Here is a 16,604-nt window from a genome sequence, read left to right on the forward strand (position 1 = left end):
TGCCTGCCTCTCCTGCTTCCCTTTCCCACCTCTTCTACATCTGCCACCCCTGAGACAGTAAGACTAACTCCTCTTCTTTCTCCTCCTCCTCCTTAGCCTACTCAATATGAAGACAGTGAGGATGAAATCCTCTACGATGATCCTCTTCCACTTAAGAAACAGAAATATCTTTTTCTCTTTCTTATGATGTTCTTAATAACATTTTCTTTTCCCTATCTTACTTTATTGTAAAAATATAGTATATAATACATATAGCATATAAAAATATGTGTTAATCTCACTGTTTATGTTAACAGTAAGGCTTCTGGTCAGGAGCAGACTATTAGTAGTTAAGTTGTGGGGTGTGTGGCAGTCAAAAGTTATATGCAAATTTTTAACTGCATGGGAGTTGGGTCCCTCACCCCCTCGTTGTTCAAGAGTGAACTGCACTACCTTATTTGGTAAGATCATTCATTTAAAGTGCTTATGGTAGTTCTTGGCCCATAGTTACCTCTCAGTAACTTCTATTATTGATATTTCTACATCACAATTTTAATTTTAGGCAGGTCTGTACTCTCTACCCCCAGGTTCCTCCTATGTCTCTATCTCTAGTGAGGAAGAGTTGATATGGTAGCATAAGTCCAAAGGGCTTTACTGAGCCATGGTGCTGGGGAATGGAGCTTTTGTCATCACAACAGTGGGTCAGATTATTAAAAGGTGAGCTTTCACAAGGGTACGCTCTCTATCTCATTCATATTTCTCATTCAAATTCTCTATCTCCCTCTTCCTCTCTGTCTTTGACCTCAGTATCCACAGGTCCTCTTCCCTAATTTCTTTGTATTCTTTTTCCTATATAACTGACACAGTAAAGGTGACCTGGAGGGAGACCATCTGGGCTCTGGACCATAAAGAGAAAATATTCCTATTGTACTTTCACTGCATTCGGTTTTTTTTTTCTTTTTTCTTGCCATAATAGTGAAGGAACAAAAGGTGATTTAATTATTTCTGACTGTTCTCCCTGGTCTCTTTTACTGGTGTTTTTTTTGAAGTTTGTGACCACAACTCATAAGATCAAAAATCCCAAGTTCACCATCACAGCCTATGATTATTTCTATAATAATATTTAAATGTGCATTATAATCGCTCCCTTGTCTCTCTTTCCAAGAGTCTATAAGCTCTTTTTTTTTCTAAGTTTTGAGAATAAATTATTTCCTATGCCTATATTTTTGAGATCGGGCACTTTGCAGGTAATTAACACATTTTAGTGGAAAGAATTAAAAAAATCAATTAGTGGAATTTCCAAAGATCTCCAAAATTAACAAGGTCAAAACAAAGATCCTATTCCAGCCCACTCCAGCCCCCAAATATACTTCCCCTCCTTATTTAACAGTAGTACCATTTACCCTGTGCCCCATACTGGAAGACTCATAAGTCAGGTCCAGTTTCTAACCCGCTCTTTGGATGCCTCATTATCAGACTTCCCCTCTGTCAAGAATGTTTTTTCTCCACTTGGAAACTTCTAGTCATTTGTCAAAGTCCTTATCTGATGGGGACTCCTCTGTAAAGCCTTTTAAAAAAATAAAAAACATGCTGCAGTTCCCTTAAGGAAATTGGAAAATTATATCTTGGTGTTCCAACAATGGGGATAGAAAAATCCCCACTGACCCAAATTTTAACTTCATCTTTCCCTTATAGAATCACTCAAATGCCCAAGTTTTCTAATTGTAATTGTTAGAACCAAAAGGTAAAGCATTATAAACAAAAGATTTATGCAAGGGAAGAAAACAGAAGGAAGCAAGTCTAACTTCCAATAGTGAAGTAAGTATTAGAATCAACAGTCAACACCTGAATGACATTGCTTGATTTTATAAAGGAAGCAATAGAGTTTTCTTTTACCTTTTCTTTCCTCCACAAGTTTAAATTAGCTACTCCCTCATGTGCGCTCCCATAGCAATGCAGGTACTTAATAGGTATTTGCCTACAGATAAGACTCTTCCACTCAGGTGTAAGTTTCTCAACTGCTGAAACCATGTCTTAGCCATTTTTGTACACCTAATCCCAGAACAGTGATTGGAAAATAATATTTCTATAAAGTCTAAAAGATTAAAGGTTTTTAAAAGCATATTTAAATCAGATAGTTTCTAGAATATACATTATCTAAATAATGTATACATCTCTTTCAATGAAAACATATTCTAGATAAGTATAGCAATAAATTTTTTGTGTCTTATCAAGTTAGGCAATTTAAGAGTTAGAAATAGTTGAATAGGGCTTTATTATTCATAATGAAATAATGGTAATCACAACACAATAAACTATCTTGTTTATTTATTAATCTAACACTTATGAATATCAACAAAACATCATAAAGAAAAACCTTCCTTAATTGGGAAGTTGTTCCTATGGCACTATAAGAACCACAGTTTTCTGTACTTCACTAAAAACAAAAGCTTTATTAAAAAGAAAAAAAAGAGGCCGGGCGCAGTGGCTCACGCCTGTAATCCCAGCACTTTGGGAGGCCAAGGTGGGTGGATCACGAGGTCAGGAGATCCAGACCATCCTGGCTAACACGGTGAAACCCTGTCTCTACCAAAAATGCAAAAAAAAATTAGCCAGGCGTGGGGGCGGGCGCCTGTAGTCCCAGCTACTAGGGAGGCTGAGGCAGGAGAACGGCGTGAACCCGGGAGGCGGAGCTTGCAGTGAGCGGAGAACGCGCCACTGCACTCCAGCCTGGGCAACAGAGCAAGACTCCCTCTCAAAAAAAAAAAGAAAAAACAGTGGCCGGTGATGGTGGTTCACGCCTGTAATCCCAGCACTTTGGGAGGCCGAGGCAGGCAGATCATGAGGTCAGGAGATCGAGACCATCCTGGCTCAACACGGTGAAACTCCGTCTCTGCCAAAAAAATTAGCCGGGTGTAGTGGTGGGCCCCTGTAGTCCCAGCTACTCGGGAGGCTGAGGCAGGAGAATGGCGTGAACCCAGGAGGCGGGGCTTGCAGTGAGCCGAGACCACGCCACTGCACTCCAGCCTGGGGCGACAGAGCAAGACTCCGTCTCAAAAAAAAAAATAGAGCAAGCAATTTTTTCAAAACGATGAAGTTAAACACATCAAGTAGAAATTAAAAGTCATAAATAATAATTTGATATGGCCACAGAATCTGTATTTTCTTGTTATATTGTTAATATTTAAATCCTAGATTCCAAGAGACTACATCAAAATATAACTAACTTAAAATAATAAAGTTTTTGAAGAAATCTCAGAGAATATTTAATCTAGGAGTTTCCACGTATCTCCAAGTATTTGATTGTATCAGATATTCCTGCTAGTAGTCACAGTGATTTCCAGTAGCAAAAGGAAAAACACTAACAAAGAACAAAAAAAGCCAAACATCTGCTCTGGACTGAGTAAGAAAGACCCACCCTCACCCAAGGTGGGCAGGCACCATACAATTAGTTGAGGGCTTGGAAACAACAACAAGGAAGAGGAAAGGTAAATATTCTCTCTCTGTCTCTCTCAACAACTTGCATTCTCACACTCATCTATTTCTCTGCTTCTACCATGGACCACTAAAGTTAAAAATCAAACTTGGAGAAGTGTTTTGAATAGTCCTTGCCCTAAACACAGAAAACTATGTTCAAATCTTGTCTCCATTTCTTATTAACCATATTACTTTAAACAGATTATTTAACCTGTCTCATTTCCTCATCTATAAAATGGGGACTGACTGCAGGAACACTGGTCTCATGGGGTTGCTACAAGAATTAAATGAGACAGTCTACAAAACATTACAGTCATGAAACAGAGCAGCAGTCAACAAATAGGACACTAATGATGATGGCAACAACAACAAAATAAAGGGAAACAATATGAGGTACAGTATCCTTTCCATAAGATTTAAGAAAAATTAAACATTTAAATATTACCCTGCACATTTCTCATTTTACATAGTAAACTGAAAGTATTCAGGCAGAAAATTCTACCCCTCATTTCTAAATTCTTTGTTGATTGTTTCCTCACTTTTTTAAAGCAAGTAAAGTTAGGATGCTTTTATTTGGGGCCTTAATTGTTCTGCCTCTATAAATTAATCCAAAAACATTTAATGTGCATAATTAGTTATGAATACCTATAAAATACCTAAAGAATTTTACACCCGTTATGTTTTACATTCTTATTTTTAAAACATATACACACATACAGATATATATAAAAACATATGCATTTAAAAATCTAACAGTTCTTAGCTCTGGTTGATGAAATGATTTCCATTTTCTCCTTCCCTACTGCTTACCCCTCCCCACACCTTGTTTTCCTCTGGCTCAGTTGTATCTCACAAATTGTTTTTTATAATGAACACATATTTAGTTTGTATGCTTTGCTCTGACCTAAGTACTATATAGTTCACTCTAAGAAATACAATATAAGTCAGCATAGTTCAACAGATGTTAGTAAGTTATGCTAAAGCTAGAAATAGCCAATATCTATCAAATCTGCTTTTGGAACAAGCATAACACAAAAGTTAGGCTTTAATCTTTTCTCTGATCAAAGACTATGCTGAAGGATTTTTATTTGTCCTACAAACAAACATTATTGTCAAGGTATCCTAAATCCTCAGCTTGTGTCTAACCTCAAATCATATGACAGGTTTGGAAGAATTTATCTTTCGGTTTACGAAAATAAAATTCTCCTAGAGAATTAAGCACAGTCACAGTACACTTCTTGCTTTGTAAGACTTCACTGAAGCCATCAATCAATAAATGATATTATTCTGGCTTTCTACTATAAATTTTTTATTCATTTTTTAATTTTAAAGAATCTACAGCCTATGATTCACTGCCTCCAGGATATAAAGAAAGCCTGGTTTTGACCTTACTTCTTTGGGTACAATGCTTTCAACCTTTTCAGGCTTATAAAAAGCACCACTCACACTGGCTACATACAATCTACAACAGGTAAATATCAAACTTTGTGCTTTTAAGTGAGATGGAGCCCAGCTGCAGCCACAAGGACCCAACAGTAGCCCTCAGACTTCTTTTGAAGAACCATTACTTTGAAGACATATCTGTGGAGGCGGGGGCAATAACAGAAGAAACTGAAATAGTACTGTTGATTTCGACTTTTTAACACTGCAGCACTGGCCAAGAAGCATGAAGTAAGTACAGTTAAAGTAAATGTACATTCTGATTACAGAATTATTAGATGTCACACCTTTGAAAGAATGTGGACAATATGGTCTACAATGCCATCTTTCTTCCCTTGCTATTCAGGGGTCTCCATAATTTGCATGGCTTCTAGAATTCTCAGATTTGTCTCACTAGGTGTGCATAATAAAATAGACTATAATGTACCCAGGTCTGTACAAAGCTGTAAGTTAGAAATGGAACATTCCTTTTATATCATGGGTACTTATTACCCATACCCCTTCTGATGGTTAATTTTAGGTGTCAACTTGACTAGATTAAGGCTACCCAGAATGCTAAGAAAGCATTATTCTGGGTATATCTGTGAGGGAGTGTTTCCAGGAGAGATTGGCCTTTGAGGCACTGGATTGAGTAAGAAAGATCCACCCTCACCCAACATGGGCAGGCACCATGCAATTAGTTGAGGGCTTGGATACAAGAACAAGGAAGAGGAAAGGTAAACATTCTCATATTCTCTCTCTCTCTCTCTCCTGACGCTGGGACAACCTTCTTCTCTTTCTATTGCAAATCTTAGAACTCCAGGTCCTCTGACTTTTAGACTCTGGGACTTGAACCAGCAGCCCCCAGGTCTCAGGCCCTTGGCCTTGGACTGAGAGTTATACCATCAGCTTCTGTGGTTCTGAGGCCTTCAGACTTGGACTGAGCCAAGCTACCTGGACCTCCAGCTTGCAGATAGCCTATAATGAAACTTCTTAGCCTCCATGATCACATGACCCAATTCCCCTAATAAATTCCCTCTCATAGATAGATACATACATAGATAGATAGATAGATAGATAGATAGATAGATAGATAGATAGATACATAGATAGATAGATAGACAGATAAATATCCTATTCATTCTGTCTCTCCGGTGAGATCTAATTATAATATAATTTCTTAATTTTTCTTTTAAAAGCAAGCCTGTAAAACTACATTAATAAAATAAAAGTGAACAAATAACATATTGATTTAATTCAGAATTACACTAGGTTGTTAATTTTTCATTCTCCTAATCTTAACTGCATGTTCTACTATAGAACGCCCCATCAAAGTGTCACAGGCACGCTCACATACTACCTGTAGGAATGAAAATCTTTATAAACTATCAACAAGGTAATTTGCCAAAATATATTTAAAGTCTTAAAAGTGATCTTGTCCTTAGACTTGAAAATGTCCCATTTAAAAAGATGTCCTAAGAAACTAATTGGACATATGTGCAAAGGAACATATACAAAGATATTCATCATACATTATTTACAATAGTGAATAGCTTCTCAGTCTTTTAGCTAAAATCAAGTGAATAACTGAGCCAAGCTCAATACCAATAATAGGAAACTGATTAAACCTTGGTTTAGCAATGGTTAAACTTTATGGATATAAAAAATGATTGTAAAAATTACATTGTGGAAAAATATATATTTGGATATGTCTGGAAAATAAGTGAAAAATGCGACATAGAAAAAACAAACTGCTATGATCCAATTTCAGGAAAGATGGGACGGAGGAAAAAAGGGAAGAACATTAAGAGAATAAAGTAAAGAAGGAAATTGTGCAGAAAAGAAAGAGAGTAACTTATAATGGTTTAGAAATGCACCTTTGAAGTCAGAAGCTGGGTTTAAATCTATGCAATGTTCAGTAAGTTATCCCATCTCTCTGATTGTATTTCTTCACCTGTTAAGTGGGCTAACAATAGTAACTTCATCATACAGTTGTGGGTGATATTAAATAAACTAATATATATAAAGTCAATACTGTAATGACTTGAACATAGTGATCATTCAATAATTTTTAACTATTAGTATATAATAATATATTTAAAATAAATAATTCTGAAAGGTGGTATCAATAATTTATTTTCCACATTTTTCTATGTTTTCTAAGTTTTTTGCCAATCAATATGCAGTGCTTTTATATTAATGTGACCACTAAGCAATGAATTGTTTTTGAAGGGGAAAGCATCTGATTTTTATATCCTCTTATTACTAATATTTTTAAAGTTTGTGTTCTTTAAACAAGCTCTTCAGTATTTAAGCATCTCTTTAATTCAGGTCGCTACAACTAGATTGCAAGGTTCAAATCTGCAAAGTTTCTGTTTCAATGCACTAATTATAAAATACTACCATTAAATATGTATATAGTGTTTCCTAGCTAATAAAACATGTTTTGAGATAGCTATTCTAATTTATAGTTCTAATTAACCATATCAGAAATAGACCACATATAGTCAATGAAATATAAAATGTATATAAACATATCTGCATATTAACCTGAAGACAGACTGCTATATATAAAATAAGCCAGCTACACGGAAAAACCCCAGCAAGATACATGAGGAATCTTTAACTTCCTCATAAAACTGAATAAGGCTTTCCTATTCATTGCTAAGTTTTTCTTGCTCAGAACCACTTTTCTGTCTCCTAACCTATTTAAAAAAAAAAAGGTCATAGTAAGGTGTGTAGCACAGAAAGGAAGTGATTCAACAAATAACAAAGATTTTAGGAGGCTACATGATTCCCTCAGAAGCATGTAACTCCAAAGAGGCCAAATGCCCCAACATATACAATGGTGTAGCAATCTATTCACATGGCTTATATAATATCTGTGAACAAATCTGCGAAGATAATACCATGGATTTTAGATCCTTTAGTTCTTCATTGTTGAACCTGATGCTGCATTATAAGGAAAAAAATAAAAAAGAACCTGTCAGCATCCTAACACTACAAATGTGTATCAATAGAAATTTTGGTACCTGGGTACCCTAAATTACATTGATCAAAGCTATAAGAAAAAAGGAGCTCAAATGCATAGGAAACAGCTTATCAAAAGGAACTGAAAAGCATTCTGGCAGATAAAAAGGGGGAAAAAAGGATATATACCTTATATCATTTATCTACTGCTACAAAACAAACCACTCCAAAACTTAAAACAAAAATCATTTATTGGTTCATGATTCCACAATTTAGGCTGTGCTTAGCTATGCAATTAGCCAGCTTGTCTGGCTGTGATCACTCAGGCAGCTGCAGCCATGGAGGCAGCAGTGTTCCAGGAGCAAAAACTCCCTCGTGTAAGCATCTACCAAGCCTCTGTTTGCGTATTTGCTGATATTCCACCAGCCAAAAGGAGTCATATGGCCAAGTCAGGAATCAGCGTAGGAGAGGACGACATAGAGCTCAGTACCGAGGAGCATGACTCATGGGGGATGGGGTAGACAGGGAATATCAATGTAATAATCTACCAAAACTCTGCCCTCTAGCTCCAATGAATCATATCCCTCACATATACAAAATACATGTAACCCTTCCTAAGAGCCCCAAGGTCTCCTCAGATGTTTGCAATAGGATTCATATCTGTTAATTCATGATATGCATCAGGTCCCAGGTCCCAGTATGGATGAGGACTCTAGGGTGCAGCTCATCTCAAATCAGAGACTTATGAAGTGAAAAGATAAATTATCTGTTCCCCAAACACCAAACATATAATGGAAACACAGAAAGAAGATAACCATGGATTTTAAAAAGCAATGAAAAAAGCATAGAAGTCACTTGTCCATAGAAAGCTTAAAATCCAGCAGCATGTGTTGTCAAGGCCTCCCATCTCATGGAGAGGAATGTCCTTTAATTAAGACTCTTTTCTGTTCTCTGGAATGGTTCCCTAATTTATTGTCTGCATGGCTCTTAGCTCTGCCCTCTGGGCTTTGGGCTCTTTTTTAAAAAGGAGGCCCGGTGGAGCGAAGATGGCCAAATAGGAACAGCTCCGGTCTACAGCTCCCACCATGAGCGACACAGAAGACAGATGATTTCTGCATTTCCATCTGAGGTACCGGGTTCATCTCACTAGGGAGTGCCAGACAGCGGGTGCAGGACAGTGGGTGCAGAGCACCGGGCACGAGCCGAAGCACGGTGAGGCATTGCCTCACTCGGGAAGCACAAGGGGTCAGGGAGTTCCCTTTCCTAGTCAAAGAAAGAGGTGACAGACGGCACCTGGAAAATCGGGTCACTCCCACCCTAATACTGCGCTTTTCCAACAGGCTTAAAAAAACGGCATACCAGAAGATTATATCCCGCACATGGCTCAGAGGGTCCTATGCCCACGGAGTCTCGCTGATTGCTAGCACAGCAGTCTGAGATCAAAATGCAAGGCGGCAGCGAGGCTGGGGAAGGGACGCCTGCCATTGCCGAGGCTCGATTAGGTAAACAAAGCAGCCCTGAAGCTCGAACTAGGCGGAGACCACCACAGCTCAAGGAGGCCTGCCTGCCTCTATAGGCTCCACCTCTGGGGTCAGGGCACAGACAAACAAAAAGACAGCAGTAACCTCTGCAGACTTAAATGTCCCTGTCTGACAGCTCTGAAGAGACTAGTGGCTCTCCCAGCATGCAGCTGGAGATCTGAGAACAGGCAGACTGCCTCCTCAAGTGGGTCCCTGACTCCCATGCAGCCTAACTGGGAGGCACCCGCCAGGGCAGGCAGACTGACACCTCACATGGCCGGGTACTCCTCTGAGACAAAAATTCCAGAGGAACAATCAGGCAGCAGCATTTGCGAACCACCAACTTCCACTTTTCTACAGCCACCGCTGTTCTGCAGCCACCACTGCTGATACCCAGGCATACAAGGTCTGGAGTGGACCTCTAGCAAACTCCAACAGACCTGCAGCTGAGGGTCCTGTCTGTTAGAAGGAAAACTAACAAAAAGAAAGGACATCCACAACAAAAACCCATCTGTACGTCACCATCATCAAAGACCAAAAGTAGATACAACCACAAAGATGGGGAAAAAACAGAGCAGAAAAACTGGAAACTCTAAAAAGCACAGCACCTCTCCTCCTCCAAAGGAACGCAGCTCCTCACCAGCAACGGAACAAAGCTGGATGGACAATGACTTTGATGAGTTGAGAGAAGAAGGCTTCAGACGATCAAACTACTCCGAGCTACAGGAGGAAATTCAAACCAATGGCAAAGAAGTTAAAAACTTTGAAAAAAAATTAGACGAATGGATACCTAGAATAACCAATGCAGAGAAGTCCTTAAAGGAGCTGATGGAGCTGAAAGCCAAGGCTCGAGAACTACGTGAAGAATGCAGAAGCCTCAGGAGCCGATGCGATCAACTGGAAGAAAGGGTATCAGTGATGGAAGACGAAATGAATGAAATGAAGCGAGAAGGGAAGTTTAGAGAAAAAAGAATAAAAAGAAACAAACAAAGCCTCCAAGAAATATGGGACTATGTGAAAAGACCAAATCTACGTCTGATTGGTGTACCTGAAAGTGACGGGGAGAATGGAACCAAGTTGGAAAACACTCTGCAGGATATTATCCAGGAGAACTTCCCCAGTCTAGCAAGGCAGGCCAACATTCAGATTCAGGAAATACAGAGAACGCCCCAAAGATACTCCTCAAGAAGAGCAACTCCAAGACACATAATTGTCAGATTCACCAAAGTTGAAATGAAGGAAAAAATGTTAAGGGCAGCCAGAGAGAAAGGTCGGGTTACCCACAAAGGGAAGCCCATTAGACTAACAGCGGATCTCTCAGCAGAAACTCTACAAGCCAGAAGAGAGTGGGGGCCAATATTCAACATTCTTAAAGAAAAGAATTTTCAACCTGGAATTTCATATCCAGCTAAACTAAGCTTCATAAGTGAAGGAGAAATAAAATACTTTACAGACAAGCAAATGCTGAGAGATTTTGTCACCACCAGGCCTGCCCTAAAAGAGCTCCTGAAGGAAGCACTAAACATGGAAAGGAACAACCAGTACCACCACTGCAAAACATGCCAAAATGTAAAGACCATCAAGGCTAGGAAGAAACTGCATCAACTAATGAGCAAAATAACCAGCTAACATCATAATAACAGGACCAAATTCACACATAACAATATTAACTTTAAATGTAAATGGGGTAAATGCTCCAATTAAAAGACACAGACGGGCAAATTGGATAAAGAGTCAAGACCCATCAGTGTGCTGTATTCAGGAAACCCATCTCATGTGCAGAGACACACATAGGCACAAAATAAAGGGATGGAGGAAGATCTACCAAGCAAATGGAAAACAAAAAAAGGCAGGGATTGCAATCCTAGTCTCTGATAAAACAGACTTTAAACCAACAAAGATCAAAAGAGACAAAGAAGGCCATTACATAATGGTAAAGGGATCAATTCAACAAGAAGAGCTAACTATCCTAAATATATATGCACCAAATACAGGAGCACCCAGGTTCATAAAGCAAGTCCTTAGTGACCTACAAAGAGACTTAGACTCCCACACAATAATAATGGGAGACTTTAACACCCCACTGTCAACATTAGACAGATCAAGGAGACAGAAAGTTAACAAGGATACCCAGGAATTGAACTCAGCTCTGCACCAAGCAGACCTAATAGACATCTACAGAACTCTCCACCCCAAATCAACAGAATATACATTTTTTTTCAGCACCACACCACACCTATTCCAAAATTGAACACATAGTTGGAAGTAAAGCACTCCTCAGCAGATGTAAAAGAACAGAAATTATAACAAACTGTCTCTCAGACCACAGTGCAATCAAACTAGAACTCAGGATTAAGAAACTCACTCAAAACCGCTCAACTACATGGAAACTGAACAACCTGCTTCTGAATGACTACTGGGTACATAACGAAATGAAGGCAGAAATAAAGATGTTCTCTGAAACCAACGAGAACAAAGACACAACATACCAGAATCTCTGGGACACATTCAAAGCAGTGTGCAGAGGGAAATTTATAGCACTAAATGCCCACAAGAGAAAGCAGGAAAGATCCAAAATTGACACTTTAACATCACAATTAAAAGAACTAGAAAAGCAAGAGCAAACACATTCAAAAGCTAGCAGAAGGCAAGAAATAACTAAAATCAGAGCAGAACTGAAGGAAATAGAGACACAAAAAACCCTTCAAAAAATTAATGAATCCAGGAGCTGGTTTTTTGAAAGGATCAACAAAATCGATAGACCACTAGCAAGACTAATAAAGAAAAAAAGAGAGAAGAATCAAATAGACACAATAAAAAATGATAAAGGGGATATCACCACCGATCCCACAGAAATACAAACTACCATCAGAGAATACTATAAACACCGCTACGCAAATAACCAGAAAATCTAGAAGAAATGGATAAATTCCTCGACACACACACCCTCCCAAGACTAAACCAGGAAGAAGTTGAATCTCTGAATGGAACAATAACAGGCTCTGAAATTGTGGCAATAATCAATAGCTTACCAACCAAAAAAAGTCCAGGACCACATGGATTCACAGCCGAATTCTACCAGAGGTACAAGGAGGAGCTGGTACCATTCCTTCTGAAACTATTCCAATCAATAGAAAAAGAGGGAATCCTCCCTAACTCATTTTAGGAGGCCAGCATCATCCTAATACCAAAGCCTGGCAGAGACACAACAAAAAAAAAAGAGAATTTTAGACCAATATCCTTGATGAACATTGATGCAAAAATCCTCAATAAAATACTGGCAAACCAAATCCAGCAGCACATCAAAAGGTTTTCCACCATGATCAAGTGGGCTTCATCCCTGGGATGAAAGGCTAGTTCAGCATACACAAATCAATAAATGTAATCCAGCATATAAACAGAACCAAAGACAAAAACCTCATGATTATCTCAATAGATGCAGAAAAGACCTTTGACAAAATTCAACAACGTTTCATGCTAAAAACTCTCAATAAATTAGATATTGATGGGACGTATCTCAAAATAGTAAGAGCTATCTATGACAAACCCACAGCCAATATCATACTGAATGGACAAAAACTGGAAGCATTCCCTTTGAAAACTGGCACAAGACAGGGATGCCCTCTCTCACCACTCCTATTCAACATAGTGTTGGAAGTTGTGGCCAGGGCAATCAGGCAGGAGAAGGAAATAAAGGGTATTCAATTAGGAAAAGAGAAAGTCAAATTGTCCCTGTTTGCAGATGACATGATTGTATATCTAGAAAACCCTATTGTCTCAGCCCAAAATCTCCTTAAGCTTATAAGCAACATCAGCAAAGTCTCAGGATACAAAATCAATGTACAAAAATCACAAGCATTCTTATACACCAATAACAGACAAACAGAGAGCCAAATAATGAGAGAACTACCATTCACAATTGCTTCAAAGAGAATAAAATACCTAGGAATCCAACTTACAAGGGATGTGAAGGACTTCTTCAAGGAGAACTACAAACCACTGCCCAATGAAATAAAAGAGGATACAAACAAATGGAAGAACATTCCATGCTCATGGGTAGGAAGAATCAATATCGTGAAAATGGCCATACTGCCCAATGTAATTTATAGATTCAATGCCATCCCCATCAAGCTACCAATGACTTTCTTCACAGAATTGGAAAAAACTACTTTAAAGTTCATATGGAACCAAAAAAGAGCCTGCATCACCAAGTCAATCCTAAGCCAAAAGAACAAAGCTGGAGGCATCATGCTACCTGACTTCAAACTATACTACAAGGCTACAGTAACCAAAACAGCATGGTACTGGTACCAAAACAGAGATATAGATCAATGGAACAGAACAGAGCCCTCAGAAATAATGCTGCATATCTACAACCATCTGATCTTTGACAAACCTGACAAAAACAAGAAATGGGGAAAGGATTTCCTATTTAATAAATGGTGCTGGGAAAACTGGCTAGCCATATGTAGAAAGCTGAAACTGGATCCCTTCCTTACACCTTATACAAAAATTAATTCAAGATGGATTAAAGACTTACATATTAGACCTAAAACCATAAAAACCCTAGAAGAAAACCTAGGCAGTACCATTCAGGACATAGGCATGGGCAAGGACTTCATGTCTAAAACACCAAAAGCAATGGCAACAAAAGCCAAAATTGACAAATGGGATCTAATTAAACTAAAGAGCTTCTGCACAGCAAAAGAAACTACCATCAGAGTGAACAGGCAACCTACAAAATGGGAGAAAATTTTTGCAACCTACTCATCTGACAAAGGGCTAATATCCAGAATCTACAATGAACTCAAACAAATTTACAAGAAAAAAACAACCCCATCAAAAAGTGGGCGAAGGATATGAAAAGACACTTCTCAAAAGAAGACATTTATGCAGCCAAAAAACACGTGAAAAAATGTTCATCATCACTGGCCATCAGAGAAATGCAAATCAAAACCACAATGAAATACCATCTCACACCTGTTAGAATGGCAATCATTAAAAAGTCAGGAAACAACAGGTGCTGGAGAGGATGTGGAGAAATAGGAACACTTTTACACTGTTGGTGGGACTGTAAACTAGTTCAACCATTGTGGAAGTCAGTGTGGCCATTCCTCAGGGATCTAGAACTAGAAATACCATTTGACCCAGCCATCCCATTACTGGGTATATACCCAAAGGATTATAAATCATGCTACTGTAAAGGCACACAAACATGTATGTTTATTGTGGCACTATTCACAACAGCAAAGACTTGGAACCAACCCAAATGTCCAACAATGATAGACTAGATTAAGAAAATGTGGCACATATACACCATGGAATACTATGCAGCCATAAAAAATGATGAGTTCATGTCCTTTGTAGGGACATGGATGAAACTGGAAACCATCATTCTCAGCAAACTATTGCAAGGACAAAAAACCAAACACCACATGTTCTCACTCATAGGTGGGAATTGAACATTGAGAACACATGGACACAGGAAGGGGAACATCACACACTGGGGACAGTTGTGGGGTGGGGGGAGGGGGGAGGGATAGCATTAGGAGATATATGTAATGCTAAATGACGAGTTAATGGGTGCAGCACACCAACATGGCACATGTATACATATGTAACAAACCTGCACATTGTGCACATGTACCCTAAAACTTAAAGTATAATAATAATAAAATTAAAAAAAAAAAAGAAAGTACGCCAGGCTCACAGCTGTAACCCCAGCTTCTTGGGAGGCGGGAGGATGGCTCCAGGCCAAGAGTTTGAGACCACCTGGGCAACATAGTGAGACTGTCTCCACACACCAAAATTTTAAAAATTAGCTGTCCAGGACTTCAAGGCTGATTGCACCAACGCACTCCAGCCTGGGCAACAGAGCAAGACCCTGTCTCTTTAAAATAATAATAATAATAATATAAAAATAAATAATAAATTTTTAAAAAGAAATGCTCCTTCATAATAAGGTGGACACACCCCAGAGGTCTCTTTCTAAATTGACCCCATTTTAGTACAAGTTAATTCAACAGCCTTAAAATGTTGTAGACTTCCCATTAATCTCGTTGGGGCTCATTCCATTCCCCCCAAAACTACATCCATAACTTCCTTCTTTTTTCTTTTTCTTGCTCTGTACCCCAGGCTGAAGTGCAGTGGTGTGATCTCGGCTCACTGCAACCTCCGCCTCCCAGGTTCAAGCGATTCTCCTGCCTCAGCCTCCAGAGTAGCTGGGACTACAGGCACACGCCACCACACCAGGCTAGTTTTTGTATTTTTAGTAGAGACAGGTTTTACCATGTTGGCCAGGATGGTCTCAATCTCCTAACCTCGTGATCCACCTGCCTTGGCCTCCCAAAGTGCTGGGATTACAGGCGTGAGCCACCATGCCCGACCCTTAATTTTTTTCAAACCAGATCTTTCTTTACTTTGAAAGTGTCAGGCTGCTGTGGCACAAAGCCCTGAAGAGTTTACAATATATTTTGTCTAATTAAAAAGATATACTAAGTACCACCTTATATCTTTCTGAGGTTTTTTTTGTTTTTGCTTTTGTTTTTGTTTGAGACAGAGTCTCACTCTGTCACCCAGGCTGGAATGCAGTGGCACAATCTTGGTTTATTGCAACCTCTGCCTTCTGAGCTCTGGTGATCCTCCCACCTCAGCCTCCCAAGTAGCTGGGACTACAGGCGCATGCCACCAAGCCTAGCTAAGTTTTCTATTTTTAGTAGAGACAGAGTTTTGCCAGTTGCCCAGGTTGGTCTCAAACCCCTGGGCTCAAGTGATCTTCAAGCCTTGGCCTCCCCAAGTGCTGGGATTATAGGCCTGAGCCACTACACCCAGCCCTGAGGTCTTAATAAAGAGTCTTCCAGTCCTGATTTGATCTCTACCCCAGGCTATTTCTTACTTTGAGGATCTTTTGCCTGCTAGATACTGGGAATGAAAAATAGTTTTATTTTCCAACCCAAAAAAGTTCTGGGCACCCTATATTTCCTCTAATTTCTGCTATAAGTTCATTTCTCTCTTCCCATATCTTATATAAAGCTATACGAAGCCAGCTGACAATTTCAATATTTTTGCCTGGAAATCTCCTTAGCCAAATCTATAAGAGCATTAGGTATATCTTCTATTTTTGAAGTTCTTACAGTTCACATTTTTAAAAAATGTTTAAGTATCATAAAACACAGATCATCGTAATTCCAGTCCCCAGTAACAGACACTTTACTATCTTTCTGTTTTCTATTAACAGTT

At 39.0% G+C, this 16,604-nt stretch overlaps 1 protein-coding gene across 11 annotated transcripts in view; it reads right to left on the reverse strand.

Annotated features, from left to right (window-relative positions):
* IMMP2L (inner mitochondrial membrane peptidase subunit 2) overlaps nt 1–16,604 on the reverse strand; it is an 888,292-nt gene that overhangs the window by 816,306 nt on the left and 55,382 nt on the right. The gene's annotated exons all lie outside the window — the stretch shown is intronic.

Source organism: Gorilla gorilla, chromosome 6 (assembly GCF_029281585.2).
Source record: "Gorilla gorilla gorilla isolate KB3781 chromosome 6, NHGRI_mGorGor1-v2.1_pri, whole genome shotgun sequence".
NCBI lineage: Eukaryota > Metazoa > Chordata > Mammalia > Primates > Hominidae > Gorilla > Gorilla gorilla.